Source organism: Anopheles arabiensis, chromosome 3, assembly GCF_016920715.1.
Source record: "Anopheles arabiensis isolate DONGOLA chromosome 3, AaraD3, whole genome shotgun sequence".
Classification (NCBI taxonomy): Eukaryota; Metazoa; Arthropoda; class Insecta; order Diptera; family Culicidae; genus Anopheles; species Anopheles arabiensis.
Window position 1 is genome coordinate 20,822,036 of NC_053518.1, and position 16,506 is coordinate 20,838,541.

Here is a 16,506-nt window from a genome sequence, read left to right on the forward strand (position 1 = left end):
ATAAATGTTAAATGTTAATAAAACTAGTGACTTTTATATATTTAAAAAAATGCCATTTCTCGAACTATTATTCGTGGAAATTGATTAACCGGCAATCGTCCAGTATTTTAGTATTCTACCGATTGCCTTGAAGCGACAGGCATGTCAAAAATTTTTTTTTGCTGTGAATTTTACTCGATGATTTTTTTTTATTTTTTAAAGGGTTGTTAAATAAAGTGTCTGATTCAACCCTTTTTTTACTAATAATTTCATAGATCTTGTTCATTCTTAATAAAAAAAATCATAGATCTTATCTAATAAGTGATGTTGATTGCATGGAAGATCTTCCAGTCCTTTGAATTGAAAATGTACGTACAGTTTTTGTTCAAAATATCAAAACTGCGTTGCTTCAATGAGTCAATTAAAGCGAACAAATAAAGAGGAGGTGTCAAATTGCAATCTCCAAAATCAAGTAAGACACAACTATTTGCTGCTCGAATGGTCAATTAAGAGGAAACACTGTCACATGAGATTGTTCCAAAAAGAAATGTTCGGAAAAGAAATGTAAAGTTTTGGTTTTACATTTTAAATGCCTAAAGTTTTCAAACAGTTTTTCCTCTCCCAAGTGGAGACGCTTTGCCTATTGCCTGCTGATAGGAAATCGAATTTCCGTTTCTTTCGCAATCACTGCTCACCAAACACTTGGAGAAAGAAATTTCCCTCCTTTACTCCTGCAGCAAGGGAAACTTTTTTTTTTGCAACAGCCAAACGACAACCCCAGCGGGAGAAGAACAACAAAAAAAGCCCGTGCTTGAAGTCACGAGATCATGTGCATCACATCCAGAACATCCAGCACAGGAACAGGATGCAGCAGCAGCAGCAGAAGTGGAAAAGTAGGTCAACACTCCAGCGCGATTGGAATGTTCGCTCACTCGGAATCACGCTAGTGACCCCTCGGAGGCCGCACACTTTCCAATATCGCTTTTGCACGGTTGTTTAGCACACCAGAGCAGGGGAAAACTACAGCTAGAACCAGCTTGTGTGTATGTGTCGGTGTGTGTGTTTGAGCAAAGCCGAGAACCGGGAAGCATCTTGGCGCGTACGCAAATGGGTCGTTAAGCTGCAGAGTTGCTTCGGTTCAGCAGTGTGTGACTGTGAGTGTGGCGGTAAACAAAACCGATTCAAACGATTACGGCGATAAAAGTTAGCACAGAGGGAAGAAGCATTTGCCTAACCCCTTTTTTGCTGCTGAATTGTTTTGCAGCTCCCATTTGTTTTCCATGTGCGTGTGTGTGTGTCTGCGGCAACCAAAAATCGGCTAACCGAAAATGGGCGAAGGAAAACAATTTACCGTAAATGTCAAACAGTAGATTTACTACTATCGTTACAATACTTTACCCCTGTTCCCTTTATCTTTCCGACTTTTCTGGCTTTTTTCCTCTTGTTTGTGTGTGTGTGAGTGTGTGTGTATGTGTGTGTGTGTGTGTGTGTGTGTGTGTGCCATTCGAACGGAATCGCTCCATGCAGGCAGCCCAATTGGCTGAGTGAAAAATTGGTTTCGGCTGTGGCAGAGGTAGACAGCAGCAGCAGCAGCTACGTCCGATAGGCAAGCGATATAAATGGAGACATTCTAATGCAAAGCGTGCTGTAGCTCACACCAAAAACTAACACTCACAAACCGGGAGCGAAGGTGAAGGAAGAGGTGGGACGGAAGGGAACGCCGCAGAGCGCAAAGAAAAGCCAAAGGAAATAAAACACACTGAACCATGAATGCTGACAGCCATGAAAACAGTCAAACATCGCTGCACAACACTCGTAGGATTGTGTGTTGAGGGAGCGCGAGGGCGCCACAAGGGGAAGGAGGTGACAAATCGCGGATCGTTTTACAAGGGAGCGTTGGTGCAGGGAGCGGAGGTGCAGATTTGGACTATATTTAACCACTCGCCACACATCGCGCGCCGGTGCTGCTGCTGCTGATGCCGTGCCGTGTTGCTTCTGTGTGGTTCGTTTACGACACACGTCGGAAAAACACGCACCGGGTCCGCCGCTGACCGTAACTGACACAAATGTTCTTTTCTACTCTGGCTAAACCCCCCCTCCCCCTCCATGTCCGATGCACGCCATCGTCACCGTCACCAGCAGCACTTCACTGCCATTAGAAAACTCGTGTCTCGTGTGAATGTGAGTGAAAATAGGCAGAAACTCCAAAGAGAAAGGCAGAGCTATATAAATCCACCAAGGAGCGAACGGGATAGAGGCATGTTAAAAAAAGAAGAAGCAAAAATACCCGTAATCGTGTGAAACAAGAGAAAAGAGGGACAAGGATGCTGACACAGAAAAGTTCAACAAAAGTTATCCGTGCAGCCCGTTAGTCTCCTTCGTATATTGCCGCTCGGGCGGAGGAATTGGAACGGAATGCAGCACGCCACTAGCAACAGACACGTACACACATACACATATACATAAACACAACCCAATTCTCAGAGGAGGGAAAAACCTCAAATGTGTGCATTTGTCTGTGTGATTGTGTCTGTTTGTGTGTGTGTGTGTGTGTGTGTGTGTGGCAGTGAGCTAGCGATACATTGGAGGGGACATTCCTAAGCGGCATCATCATCTTCATCTCGGGGTTCGCCCGTTTTCCCCAGACAGTAGATGACACATTTGAGTGTACAGCACCAGAGCGCGCCTCGAATTGTTTTGCTCCTGCTTTCCCCACCGGGGGAAATGGCGATGGAAACAGATTTTTAGCAACGGTGGAGTTTCATAAATAAGTAAAAGGTTTGAAAGCAAAAAATGGCAGCAGTTGTTGTTTGCTTAGCGGCAATAAGTAGTGTAAAGGTTGCGTTAAAAATATTTGAAATATGATGTAAATATATGGAATTTGATGTTTTAAATAGATTATTGATATGAAAAACTATACTATTAGGGACTTGAGTAAGACGATGCTTTAATTTTGAGTTTTTTTTTGCACATTTTGCATTTTTGAAAGATATTTTCCCATAGTATTGGTTCTTTGAAGTCTATACAAGTATAGTTTAAATTAAATATTGATATATACAAAATCGTGTTGTTTAACTAACAAGCTCAGATTGTAATTGTATGTAAAAAAAGCAGGAGTTTAATAAGAAATTTGAATCTTGCGAGACTTTAGCATGATATACAATTAAGTTATTTAGTTTTGATAATACTCTTATGTGATGAAACCCAATCAAAATACAAAAACTTTCAATGAGCCAGCTACTTGAAATTCAGCATTGATGACCGTAACCGTCAAATGGATACAACCTGGTTACGATGAATATTACTCGGTCCAATAATCGAAATTTCTTCATATTTGTGTAAATAATGTAAATGCCAAAATAAAGGCTTTTTACAAGCAGCCTTGAGTTAATTAGTAACTATTCCGATAAATTATTCCTTAACTCTATCGCGTCTGCTTGTTGATTGTTGTTCCAATGATACCTGTTGCAAAAAAAGGTTGAATGTTTTAGTTAAACTAAGATACGGTTTCGAGTCGTTTATTCGAGCTGATTTGCAGAAATATTAGAACCAAAACAACACAAAAATCTTTTTAATTTGTTCTTAGTAGTAGTAGTAGTAGTAGTAGTAAACTAATAGTAATACAAAAAAAACATTATTTCTTGGATATTTTAGATACAAATCCACACTAAATGTTCCACCAGAGGTAGCACCAAATTAGCTACATAAAGAAATGTCAAGAATTAAAGGAAATACAGTTACGATAAGTTGAGTTACGATGATTAAGATAGTTAATAGCTATCAATTAGAAGAAATTGATGTTTTTCTTTAATATTTCTTACTGGTAACCTTTACATACACATTTACAACGATTCTCCAACTACTTAATACTGATTATTTATATCGTGTAAACGACCTACCCTTAGGAAAATAATGCATAATCGTTCATTGTTTAAAATAAAATAAACGATATTATAGACTTTGGCTCTAGAAATGTTGGCTATAAAGTTTATATTGGGGCCCTTCACGATACTAGCCAGCTTTTTTCATATGGACATATGACAGTTGGAGCCTAGATTTCAGTAAAGATTATTTTAGCCTCAAAGCTAGAATTAGATTCGAGTACCTGCTCGAAAAATGGCAAAACAAGGTGGTGTTTACATTTATCTCAAGTTGCATTAAAGAGATCAGGTGATAGAATATAGAATCAAACTGTATGTAGGTGGTCCAGGTGGTCTCATAGCATGTTTTTTATAACCAAATTTGAACATCAATTTTTGACAGATCGAGTAAAAATGTTGCTCAAAGAGGCTTTTTGGTAGCTTGACGAATACACAAAACACTCTTAAAATCTTTATTCAGAAGCAGAAGCGATAAAAATCAGCCTTCTAAATACATACACCTTGGAATAAGCCCACCTGTATAATATACCCACTTTGATAGCTGCTCGAAAACTGCTATACAATGCAAAGAGCTGATAGGCTGAAATTTCAGCCTTGGAGCTAAAACCGGAAAGGAGCCCATTGACAAATGAGCGACATACGACTTACGCCTTGCTTTGGGCCATTTTTTCGGTCCCAAATACAGTCGGTATTGTTCGGGACACCAGCATATGGAAATATATTTCCTTTTTAATTAAACTCTCTTTGATTAAAGTTTGCCATTTCTCTATAACTACAAACCAATTGCCATTTACCAAAATTGGACAAAAATGAACACAAAAAATTTACTCGAAACCACAGTTTATCGTATCCTATTTGCAAAATGATGAGGTGTCAGTATATGTTTTGAGATGTGGTTAGCATGAAATATTCGCTAACAACCGATTATCTACGATTTAGCTAGATATATTTGTTTTGCTATAATAACACTTAAAGAAAGAACTGTTGCTAAGTCACTATGTGATTAGCAGTAAATGAAGCATTATTGTTGATCCATTAAACAGTCCCAAAACACACCTGCAGCGGTGATGAGTTTATGGTGCATGAGATTGTAAAACATTTACCTAACAAACGAAACAAAAAAGCATGAAAACATCGAATCCATCGAAGCGCAAATGTTGCACCCAACTGTTAATGGCCGTGCGCGCGCGTATGTGTGCACGGGGCGGTGCGTGCGTGTGTTGAAAATTGAAAAATAGCACACGCGCTCATGGTCAGTGCGATTTTTGTGTACATTTGCTACGTTCCCCCATCGGTCCGTGTTCGTGCAGTCTTCTGTGCTGCTGCTGCTACTCTACATTTGGACGCGCCCCACAAAACTCACGATGAACTTCCTCTCTGCCCAGCAACATCACTGCCAAACCCCCATTCCCGCCCAATTGCCCTTCATGCACGGTTGCATCTTCGTCATTCGATCCATTTGCTTTACTCTCTCTCCCTCTATCCCGAATTTCTCTTTCCCATTTCCCCTCGTAGGACGTTAGTTTTCGTGACCTTTTACACTGTGCCCATCCCGTCCTGTCCTTTTCGCTGCAAATGCTCGGGCAAGAATTTGTCGATAATACCCCGTTCGTCCGTCCCTCCCTGCAAGGACTTTGCGGCGATGCCAGACGATCCTTCTGCCGCGCTGCATACGAAGCGCAGGTATTTGGAAGCAAAGGTCACCGCCGGAAGTGACGGCAGCGGCGGTGGTGATGATGGCCGGTATATAGACGACACACACACTGACTGTACTGACGAGCTGCAATCGACTCTGGTCACGCCGTGGTCGGACACACGAGAGATCAACGGCTGCTGCGGCTGCCTCTTCCGTCCCTCAGTCGATCGGTCGGTGACGCTCGCGTGCGCTCGTTCACAGTGCCAATCGGAAACCGATGTGTCTTTATCGTCTGCTGTGTGCCACTACACTTTACGCCCGTCACGTACTGCAACACCGAAAGCAAAAAAAAAAAGACAAAACTCAACAGAAATAAAATCACTGTTGGCAATGTATCCATTTGCCAAAGGGCTTTCCTCTTTGGCGAAGCGTTTCGCAAAAGCAAAACATACGCCAGCAGCAGCAGCAGTGAGCGAGACAGCCGGTCTGACCGTGAACGGGGTTTCCGAGGGCTTTGAAGTTCAAACTGTCACTGCTCTGTTTCTTCCGTCAGCTAGTGCACACTCGCAAACACACACACGCACATTGCCAGTTGACCACCTTGTACGGTACCGTGGCGCGCGGGAGAGAGCTCACGTTGTTGCCTTTTAGGATTGTGCCAGACAGCGGAGGGAGGACCTAGCTTTAATTGTTGGCTTAGTAGCCACCCAGATCTCTGTCAGACGTCACCAAAAACTGTGAGAGAGTAGAGTAGAGCAGCAATGGGTGGTTAATATTTTATTACGATGATTTTTTACCAACTCATACAAGTCACTCATACGTGTGCAATGTTAAGCGCCATTAGTTTCGGGCGTGGTGGTGCTCAGAAAGGGATAAGATCGAAGCAACAGAAGCAAACAAAAAAGCAAAAAGAGCACAAACATATTTGTAAAAATAAAAATAATCCCCGCCAAAGTGCCTGCACAAGCACAATGTGCTTAGTTGCGAGCGCTAAGGCGGGTTTGGGATGAGAGCACGCGCACCAGACAACCTTGTGTTGAGAGTCGAACACAAACTCACACACACACTCACGTTCACTGTTCTAGTAAGAATTGGCCACCCGTACGGTAGTAAAATTAGTATTCAGCGCCACCCATTGCGGCCGCACGGCCGAGTGGCATTGGTTAGACAAATTTGCTTAATGATCGGCGCCACCGGTTCCGGGCGGGCGGGCAAACGGGGACGACACTGCCGCCAAAATATTACCAAAATATTGTCCGCACCACAGAGTTTTGACACCACATCTGCTCAATCTCAACCTCGATCTGGCGTACGCCGGGAAGACATAAATCGTGCGCGCGCAAAGCAGTGTAAAATAAAAAGCCAAGAATGATGGAACTAGAATTGCCCACCGTACAAGCGTCTGTTTTGTCTTTTTGTTTTAGGGATTCGGAGCGCAAGAGCTGGTGCACAAGAGCACATGTTTACATTACATCCTTTCAGCCCGATCCGGAAGCATTGGAACGGAGGACCAACGCGTACGCGCTCACTCCAGAATTCAATGCTCGAGCTCATGCCCATGGCCAGTTCTTGCCGGGAGCTTTGACATTCTCTAGCTGGAGTTGTGTATTTCTGTTTTTTTGCCTCCCCATTACGCCATCATGTACACATTGTTCCCGGATAGTGAGCCGTCCCCGCATGGCCGCCGTCTGGGCGGTCCCCTTGAGCCGCTGGGCAAACACATCGAATGACAAATCTATTTGTCCAAACCAAACAGTCGACGTCAAAGACCGAACCGTTGTCGAACCCTGCGGGCGCTGGCACTGGACCCCAATGGGGTACGCTGGACGGGGGATAATCGATGGACTAAAAGCGATTGACAAGCTAATCTACAGCCGTGTGGAGTCGGCAAGTGTGGCCGGGGCTGATTGAAACACTGCACACGACTACTAATCGGCGTCCTTAGTTGGAATCAATTTTGAAGGGTCGTTGTCCATCGCCACCAGTACACATGTCAGATTGATGGTGCGATGCGTTGCACTAGCCACGCAGGTACGCGGGTACGCTGGTGTTACGCAAAACCAATTATCGGTACTAGCGATCGCGTGTTGGCAAGTTTGTATGCCCTGTCTGCATTAAGTGTGTGTGTTTTTGTAGCTTTAATGACGCAAAAATGCACGCGTTTGTGTCTGCTGGGTTGTTTTTTTTTTTAAATATAAAACCTGACGTCTGCGTCACCGTGTCTGGTAGTGGTTTGGCAGCAGTGGTGGAAGGTTTTTATTTATCTTGCGTCTAATTTTCAAATCTTTACCCTGTCAAAATAATCTCGTTCCCCTCGCGCACCCCGCGTTGGCAAACATCTTTACCTATTTTGATCCCTATGACATTACGTACACGATCGCTGGCGGCGCAAGCGGTCACGCTGTTGGAGAAAACGTAACAGCAAAGTCGACTCGGTCGTCTTAGGGTTCGATCCATGACCGCAGCTAGTCCGGCTGGTGGCCATGACCGGGTACCGATAGATCACCTTTCCGCCCGGCTTCACCGGGTGTGTTGCTTCACCTTTCCAAATTCAAGCACACAGAGACACACACACACCTCACCTCATTCGTCGCGCTTGAGGTACGCTAATGAGCACATCATTACGCGCCACGGCAAACAGCAATGGTACATACCAGGTGGGGCGTAATAGCATGGCGTACATGTACACTGTCGTCGTCGTCGTCTTTGTCGCCGTTGGTAGCCCGACGAGACCGTTTAGCCAAACAAACCTGCCTCGGTGGCGGTTAATGTTCTTTGGCCTTCCTGTTCCATCGCAGCGAAGGTAGGGGCCCAAAAGAATCGAGCATATTGGCGTGCCGAAGATGACAGGTCCGGGATGATGTATGGTCGTCGGAGAAGCGTCGCGCTGTGTGCCGCAAACGCACATAGGGCTGCCGGCTGCGTCTTAGGCTGGGCCGTCTGCGGACGAGCAGTCTTCGGACGAGCTGTTTCAGGCGAGACCAACTGCGTAAACCCTTGAACGCGTGTCGGAGTGTTAATGAATGAAACAGGCATAAATGTTGCTTAACAATTTGTATTGAAAAAAGTGTGATTTATTTCATTGTGACGTTTTGTTGTATCTGATTGACAGTACATGTAGATTCTATGATTCTATGGATTCCATGGAATTCTTTGGATAAATAAGAAAAAAAAAACTGTCTTCAATGCCCCAGGCTTAAGGACATTTATGGCAACAGTAGTGATTTGTTTGCTTATGTTTATCGAAAAAAATCAACTTTTTGTTAGTATGCGCTCAATAATTACATCTAATTTCTGTCCTGCAACACAGATTCGGGGGCACTTTTTATTCCCCAAAAAAAATTCAAGAAGAAGAGCATTCTCGTGGACAAAACAAAAATCCACTCTAACATCAATCTTCATTAGACTACTTTAAGCACTCAACGTTCAAAAACGATAAATTATGGTTTCTGAATAAAATTCTAGTTACCTTTATAAGGCTTAATTGGCTTAAATATGGGGTTCTTGGAAAGGTCAGCATCTTTTTGGCAAATCTCTTTACATGAAATACTCCTGTATTTTTGGAATTGGATATTTTTGAATTTCTCTTTGGATTGCTTTTTCTTGTGAATTTTTAATTTTATTTTGATGCTACTCATATCGCGATAGTCCATGATATTGACTCTTAAGTTCCCCAAATTCTTCGTCTGACCAATGTACCTCCTGATTGCTCGCTTCATCATCAATTTTCAAAAGCAATTCATCTACTTCAAACGAAACGGAACAACACAGTTCGGCCAAAGCTTTCATTTATTGGTTTTACTGGACGGTTTTACGGCCACAGTCATAACCGAGTACCAAAGAATGTTAATAAAAGGCTTCTACCGTTTATTGAGGCATATATAAAGGACCAAGAATGTAGGTTTATTCGGTAACCAGAAATGATCATTAGCTATTGATACTTATTTATCCTTAGCAAAACGATGCCAAAAACTGACTAAAACGTTTCATTTATACGTTACAAAAACAAGGGCAAGAGTCTACTTCCAGTTAAAAGCCACTTACACAACAGAAGTTGTTGAAAAATAGAAAACCACTGCTTGTTTCTGAGCTGATGTTAACCAGTATAACTCATAACAGGCTTTAAATGCAAGATTTGAACAGGTGAGAGCGTGATGAAGTAAGGAAAGTAGAGATTTATGGTTTGGTTGGCCTTGCTAGTGTTTGAAAAAAAAAACTACAAACACAGCTTATTGAGCACGAATTGAGTGGGGATTACACAATAAAATCAACTTTATAATGCAGATCATCAAAAGGCTAACCAAATTACAAAATCATTCTCCTCAAATCACAACTTCGCCCACACCGAAAAGGGTTAACCACCGGCCTTTCCAACGCTCAATTTGTTAGCGTCACCGCCGCAGCGCGTAGTGCAGCGCGTCTTGCGGCAACCCCCCCATTAGCAGGCAAATCGGATCTGTTTGCAACGGCAAGCTCATAACCGTCTGCTCGTACACAAACATTCTCACACACAGACACACACACCCTCCTCGTCGTGTGGACCTCAAACGCGCGTGGCATCGCATTTGCATCAAGGCTGGTGCCCGGCACATGTCTGCAAATTACATAAATCTCTCGATCTTCTCCCTGCACCACTTCATCAAAAACCCAGCAGCAGAAGGGCCAACACAAAATTTTGATGGATGCGCTTGAAAAATGTTCGAAGGCTGTTCCATCGTTTCATCGTTCCCCCCTCACCCCCCTCTCCTTTCGGACGCCGAAAGCATAATCTGATTTCTGAAGCACGACGTACACGAAGGATCGTTCTTCGTTCCGTTCGCCCCACAGCGAAAAGCATGTCCATCTATTCATCTTTAATCTTCATGAATCTATTCTAGCGAAAGCGTGGCCATCACTCCCCCCCCCCTCCCAACGGCATCAATTCCTCCCCGGCAGCGCATGTTCACATGTGTGAAGTCAACCGTGAAAGGGGGGGGGGGGGGCTAAAAAATTGGACAATCCCGTGAGCCAGAACCGACCCGATTCGACCAGGAGAAGTAAATCGTAAAATTGGAACGTGAACGGAAGAGAAGGAAAAAAGCATCATACACCAATACACTCACACACACACATAGACACAGGCCGAAAGGCAGAAAACATCAAATATTGCTTCTCCTCTTGCATTCCGTGCGGGGAGAACGGGGCGGCGCACCGTAATAGTAGCGAGCACCAGCAACTTGTGCCGAGGATCACTCATCTTGTTCTTCATCCCTCTCACTGTGTGTGTGTGTTGGTGGGTATGGGGAAAGGGGAAATCCAAGGGTACGGTAGCATAATGTTTAATAATAGACAGCCATAATGCGGATGATGAAAGGATATTTATTTACTTTTATTACAGTTTGTGGTCCCGGGCCTTGGAGTGGAGAAGGACTGTGGTCACACGGAGGCTACGAGTGCACCCGTTGGGTAGGATGAGGGCCTATAAAACGGTGGGTGGGAAAGGGGGGGAGGGCAAGAAAAAGAATAAAAACACCAATCGCATGGATGTGATGTGCGCTGTGTGTGTGTGTTGTGCTTACAACGGTACGGAATTGGGCAATGAAATTATCCCTTCCAATTTTCGTGTTTCACTATTTTCTCCTTATTCTGAGAGCCTCATTCTGGACTGGCCTGCCAACGGAGCATGTGGGATGGGAGAGGGTGGCTTCTTTGTTCTTTGCTAGCGCCCGTTAGGTGGGGCGGAAATGTGTTGTGTTCACTTATTGACCTCCATCTTCCCTTTATGATAAAGGATGACATTTGAACCGGAAAGCATGTCAGGGAACTGGTTTCGAAGGGTAGATGAAGCCACTTCGTAACTTTGCGGCTTCGCTTCTGCTACGACCGTGGAGAGCCGTAGAGCGAATGATGACGCCACAACCCGGAAGGAGAAGCAGAAGAAGTTCTGGAACGATCATTAATGTTTATGTGTTCGCAAAAAGGAGCGCCCAGAGGAACACGGGAAAGCAAGCGAAAAGGGGAGGCTTAATAGAGCTGGAGCGATGGCAAAGACACAAAAGTGCCCTGTGTTCCTTCTGCTCAGTGTGTGTGTGTGTGTGTGTGTGTTGCCTTCCTTCTTCGCAGCGGGAGGGCTGCGCGCTCCTGTGCGAGACGATTTTACAACATTTTAATCACAATCTCAACCTCAAGGAGCTGCCACTCTTTCTGCACTGGCACTAGCTGTTGCTGATAATTTACGTTTACGTTTGACCCATTGTTTGCAGGCTGCTTGTTCGCTGGTAATTTTCTATGCTGCCTACGAGATGAAACGGAGGCGGGGAGGGCTCAAAGTGTAGAAGGTGCGAGGGGAAATTAAACCTGGGAAACGGATGTCAAACGTCAATCAGTCAGTGGGAGGGACCTTTTGTTTGATTGGTAATGCTTTGCGAGAGGGAGAAAAGCCTTTGCCCGCCGTTGAGTCGGTAAGAAAGGTGGGAAAGCTCAGCTGGGTGGACGGTTGGGGGAGGGAGACATGCTACACGCAGACACACAGCATAATTAAATGCTTGAAGGTAAGCGCATTCGTTGGAGCGCAGCGGCAGTGTGAGCGGTAATTGTAATTTTATAATCCATTTCAATTAATTATTGACGATGGATCCCGCTGGAAGATCGGTGGAAATGACTGGCTGAGCCGATAGACAATACTTTAAGAGTGATTAAACAGCCAGCAATTGATATGCACGCACAAAGAGGAGCCATCCACAGTGGGAGGTAAAACATTTGCCCCGTTTTCTACCAGCCCTGTGATTGTGATGATGAATGCAAGCTATGAGTGTGGATTTGTGTTTTTTTCTGCTCCTCCTCCTTCGCTCTACTTTCTCCAGTCCACCCTCAAACGAAACCCTCCGCTCTCTGTTGTGCTCTCGGTGGAATAATTAATAGCAAGCAGGAAGAAGAGCAGTCTGGGGGAAGGTGAAATGGAATAGCTAACCTGCTCGGAGCTTGCATAATTGTTAGCACCTTCCCATTCAGACACATACCGAAGCACACCACAATAATGCGGACGATGCGTACGAGTAGATAAGGAGGGAGGGTTGGGCTGGCTAATAACACTAACGATGCCGTATGCAAAGCGACACACAACGGAAAGGCGGGCGTGGTGTGTCTGTTTCAATTGAAGCAACACTAATAACACTCCACCGTACATGTTCAAATGGGGGGAGGTTCGTGGAAAAACCAGACTGCACTCAGCATGCTTGTTTCATTATACTGTAAAGTGATATGAACGAGAAGAGAGTATTTTTTTTGGGACGAGGAAACATAAAACACCAGGCACCTCCATGGCTTTTCGAGCGTGAGGCACCAGGCGTCTCCATTCGTGAAAACGGGGAATAATATTGTAGTTTTGTGCCTATTTTAAGTGGAGTTGTGTATTCAAAGAACATATTTATATTATTTCTCGGTATTGTTGCGACCTTTGCAGTAATTTCAACTCCAAAAGCTCAATTAGTCAATACCAAAATTCGATATTTTTTTATTAAGTGCGTTTCCAAAAACGGAAACGTATATTCATCAGTGCCTGGGACGCAATTTTACCCACATCTGCTGCCTCCCACGTGACAACCTGTTTAAGTGGAAACGAGATTTGTTGTCCCCCCCCCCATTTTCTACCTACCCAAATGTAGTCCGTGGCCGTGTGGGCGCGCGCGCGCACCTGTACTTTGCGCCGTACTTCCGCAGACAACAGCAACCAGCCTGAACGGCGGGCCCGGGGCCTGACCTAGCCGCTAGTGCACTCCAGGCCAGCCGCGTACGTTCGTGATACGAGGTGATGGCTTCTTGATTGATGGCAAAATTTCATTTCTTCACTTTAACTAATTTTCGCTCGAATTTGTTGTGACGCTGGCCGGGGGGGACAGGTTGCCAGCGCGTGAATACAAAACAGAGGCCCCTTGGACCCTTCGCAGGCGTATTTCACTTTCGCTATTCGGTATTGCTCACCAGCGCACACAACAACACACTTGTACACGCACACTCCCTCTCTGTGTGTGTCGCACACACGATGACGCGCCGGTGATTATTATTATATTTCTTAAGAATTTGATTTAATTTTCTGCTTCCCCCACTTTTCAACACGCCCGCATTGGGGGTGCTATGTGGCCGCCAGCTGCTGACGTTTCTGATCCATTTGGATGAAGGGGGATCGTGCTGCTTCTCGGACAAGGAGGGGTAAGAGGATGATTTTTTTTTTATATTTTCACCACCACTTACCTACACACTTGCGCGCGCGCGCTCACTACTTTCGACTGACAGAGCAATTTGCGATGGTTTTAGGGAAAGAGGTGCACGGATACGCACCGGTAGCACATTACAGCACGCTTTTACCGCACATCACGACACATACACACACTCACACAAACACATTCACTTATACACATTCATCGACGCGCACACTTTCACGGCAGGAATTTAAAAGATTTGCCACTGGCTGTTGCGGCTTCGCCCCAATTCGCCTACGCTCCGTTGTGTGGCGTCGTGTAGTGTGTAAATACAGGAGCAATTTGCCCCCCACCTCTGTGTCGACTCGTGGATCGTCGTTTATTATTGTTCACACCTCATTGCACGACTTAGCGCAATTTTTCTTTGCCACTTTTTAGCGCGCTCTTTGCGCTCGCACCACACAATCGCTCGTTATTGCCGATATGCTCGTGATGCACACACTTACAGCAACCCGCAAGAAGGACACACTGTCGGGGAACACTGGGAGCCGATTTCGCTACGCTTAGAGAGAATTATTCATAATTAGAACATTAAAAATCAAAACTCGGTGCTCAAACTTTCTGCGCACAAAACAAAGCGCGGGAACGAGAGCGTGCACGCGGTGGGAAACTTTGTACAATAACATCGAGGATGAAAATGGCTTTGTTTTGCTGGTTCAAATATTGGGAGGGGATCGGTTAACGTGTGGTTCGGTGATGCTGTCGTGAATGGAACGGTCTGACTGTTCGTCTTTGCCGTTCTTACAGAGAGGCGAACTCTTTGGATACGAAACACACACAGAGAAACGATGCAAGAAAAGCTGTCCTGTTTTGGTTGCGTTACATAATAATAATCCAAAAAAGAAAAACTTCCCGTCGCGTCCGTTTTTTTTCCTTTCCGCCGACAAGCGCTGTTGTCTTGCGCGGAAACTATTTTCGGGTACGCCGGCGGTGTGCCCGTGCGCGTCAAACGGGTGGCGCTGTGCAAAGAATTAAGGTGACAAAACAGTCGATGGCGCGATGTTGCCCCTGTATGTTTTTACGCCGTCTGCGCGATTCTTCGAGGGAACGACGGAGGCGAGCAAACGGCAGGCGGAGTAGAGTGTGTGTGTGTTTTTGTGTGCGTTTCTGTATCGCTTGATCTACCACTCGATCTATCGCAACGGACTTTGGGCCCCCAATCCGGCAAAGAGCGACATGCCAGGTGTTTGGGGACGTGTGCTCAGTCAAACGATGGTACTTATCGTTCGTTTCGTTCTTTCAATCGAGACTGTGAAACACGTGAAGCGTGTGTTTTAAGTTATATGTGTAAAATATTGAAAACATTTAGGGCCCCGGCTGTATGAAAATGTAGCGTCAACATTCGCTGCCAAATCGTACGGAAGAGCTGTCAAATTGCAAATGTATTGCATGCGAAACAAATCGATTTGTTTCGTGTTGGCTTGTTGCAGGCAACACTTTCTGGGATGCAGTTGCAAACCGAAAACGGACAAAAAGTAATCTAAACTTTATTCAAAGTCATTTTTATGGGCAAAAACATACAGTTTTTGAAATAAATATAGATAAATCAGAAAGCGTTGTCATTGTTGCCTTGGTAGGCTCAAACCAATACAATAAATACGGTCACATTCCAGTGCTAACAGCTCTTTGGTTAAAAAAGCGGTACTTAGCTTATTATTTATCAGTTGTACATTTGGTGTCGAAATTTACTATACATATAATGTAGCCATTCATTTGAAGTGTATTTTGGTAGAAATACAAACTGTTCGACGAGAGTTACGCGAGGTATTTGAGTTACGCTGGTGCCTACGGACCGAATTCGCCTCGTAACTCTAGAGCAGAATTTAAATCAACCTGTCTTTTGTACGATTCATCTGGCAGTATCAAATTTTCCATATTACAGTCTTTTAACGAATGTTTTTGGGTTTTAAAATTCTATTCTATTCACAAAGGAGAAAAACTATAAAACAAGGATGCGAATGAACATTATATTCACGATAGGATACATTTCAATAAAAGCCACTGTTTGTGAGCTCTGTCTCAGCCGGTCCCGTGGTACAGTCGTCAACTCGTACACCTTAACAACTTGCCCGTCGTCATGGGTTCAAACCCTGCATAGGCCGTACTTCTCATATGTAGGACTGAGTTTTCTGCAATAAGTCATTGAAAGAAAAACCCCCGCTGAAGAAAACCTGGTTTGACAGCTAGATCCATAACAAACTGGATGCTTTGATGATTGTTCTATAAACTCACTCCTAAGTCTATTCAACATATTCATAATTTTACACGATATTTGAAATAAATCGGTGGTCTGTTGAACCGGAATATAGGATATATACACAGACATTCTGAAAAGTTCCTTATTATTAGTATAATATCATATTTGGTTCGGCTGGTACACTGCTCCTTGCATGCTGGTCGAACGGACTCGACAATTGTTGCCTATGTATCAGATTTTGTGAAGGAAATTGTACGTTTGGAATCCTGTAACGTTCAAATCTTTGTTTTAATCCAATAACTGGCCGCTTGGTAAGTTTTTTGGCTTCTTTCTTCGTGCTACGGCTCGAGAAAAACCACATACCTTTACTGCGAGATAACGTTTAAACTTCAAGGCGTACTTAATTTTGCTATGGAACAAACTGTCAAATTGTGTGTCAAATTTTGCTTAACTTTACAACACATTTTTTTCAGTTTTAGGGACTTGGAGAATCCAGTTTTAATGATAAATTATAATTTCAGTAACATGAAGTCGGGAAAATTTTAATTACACCAACCAAGCCGTACCTGTAGCAAC

General features: G+C 44.2%; 1 protein-coding gene across 6 annotated transcripts in view; it reads right to left on the bottom strand.

The window, feature by feature from the left end:
* The window catches only part of LOC120899975, a 66,369-nt gene that overhangs the window by 46,432 nt on the left and 3,431 nt on the right, over positions 1-16,506 (bottom strand). For 3 of the 6 annotated variants that reach the window (XM_040306386.1, XM_040306384.1, XM_040306382.1), the window contains exon 2: positions 13,130-14,230. The gene's annotated coding sequence lies outside the window, so the exon portion shown is untranslated. Of the gene's footprint in view, positions 1-13,129; positions 14,236-16,506 lie in introns of all 6 variants that reach the window. The other 3 variants (XM_040306385.1, XM_040306387.1, XM_040306383.1) reach the window with 1 other exon arrangement.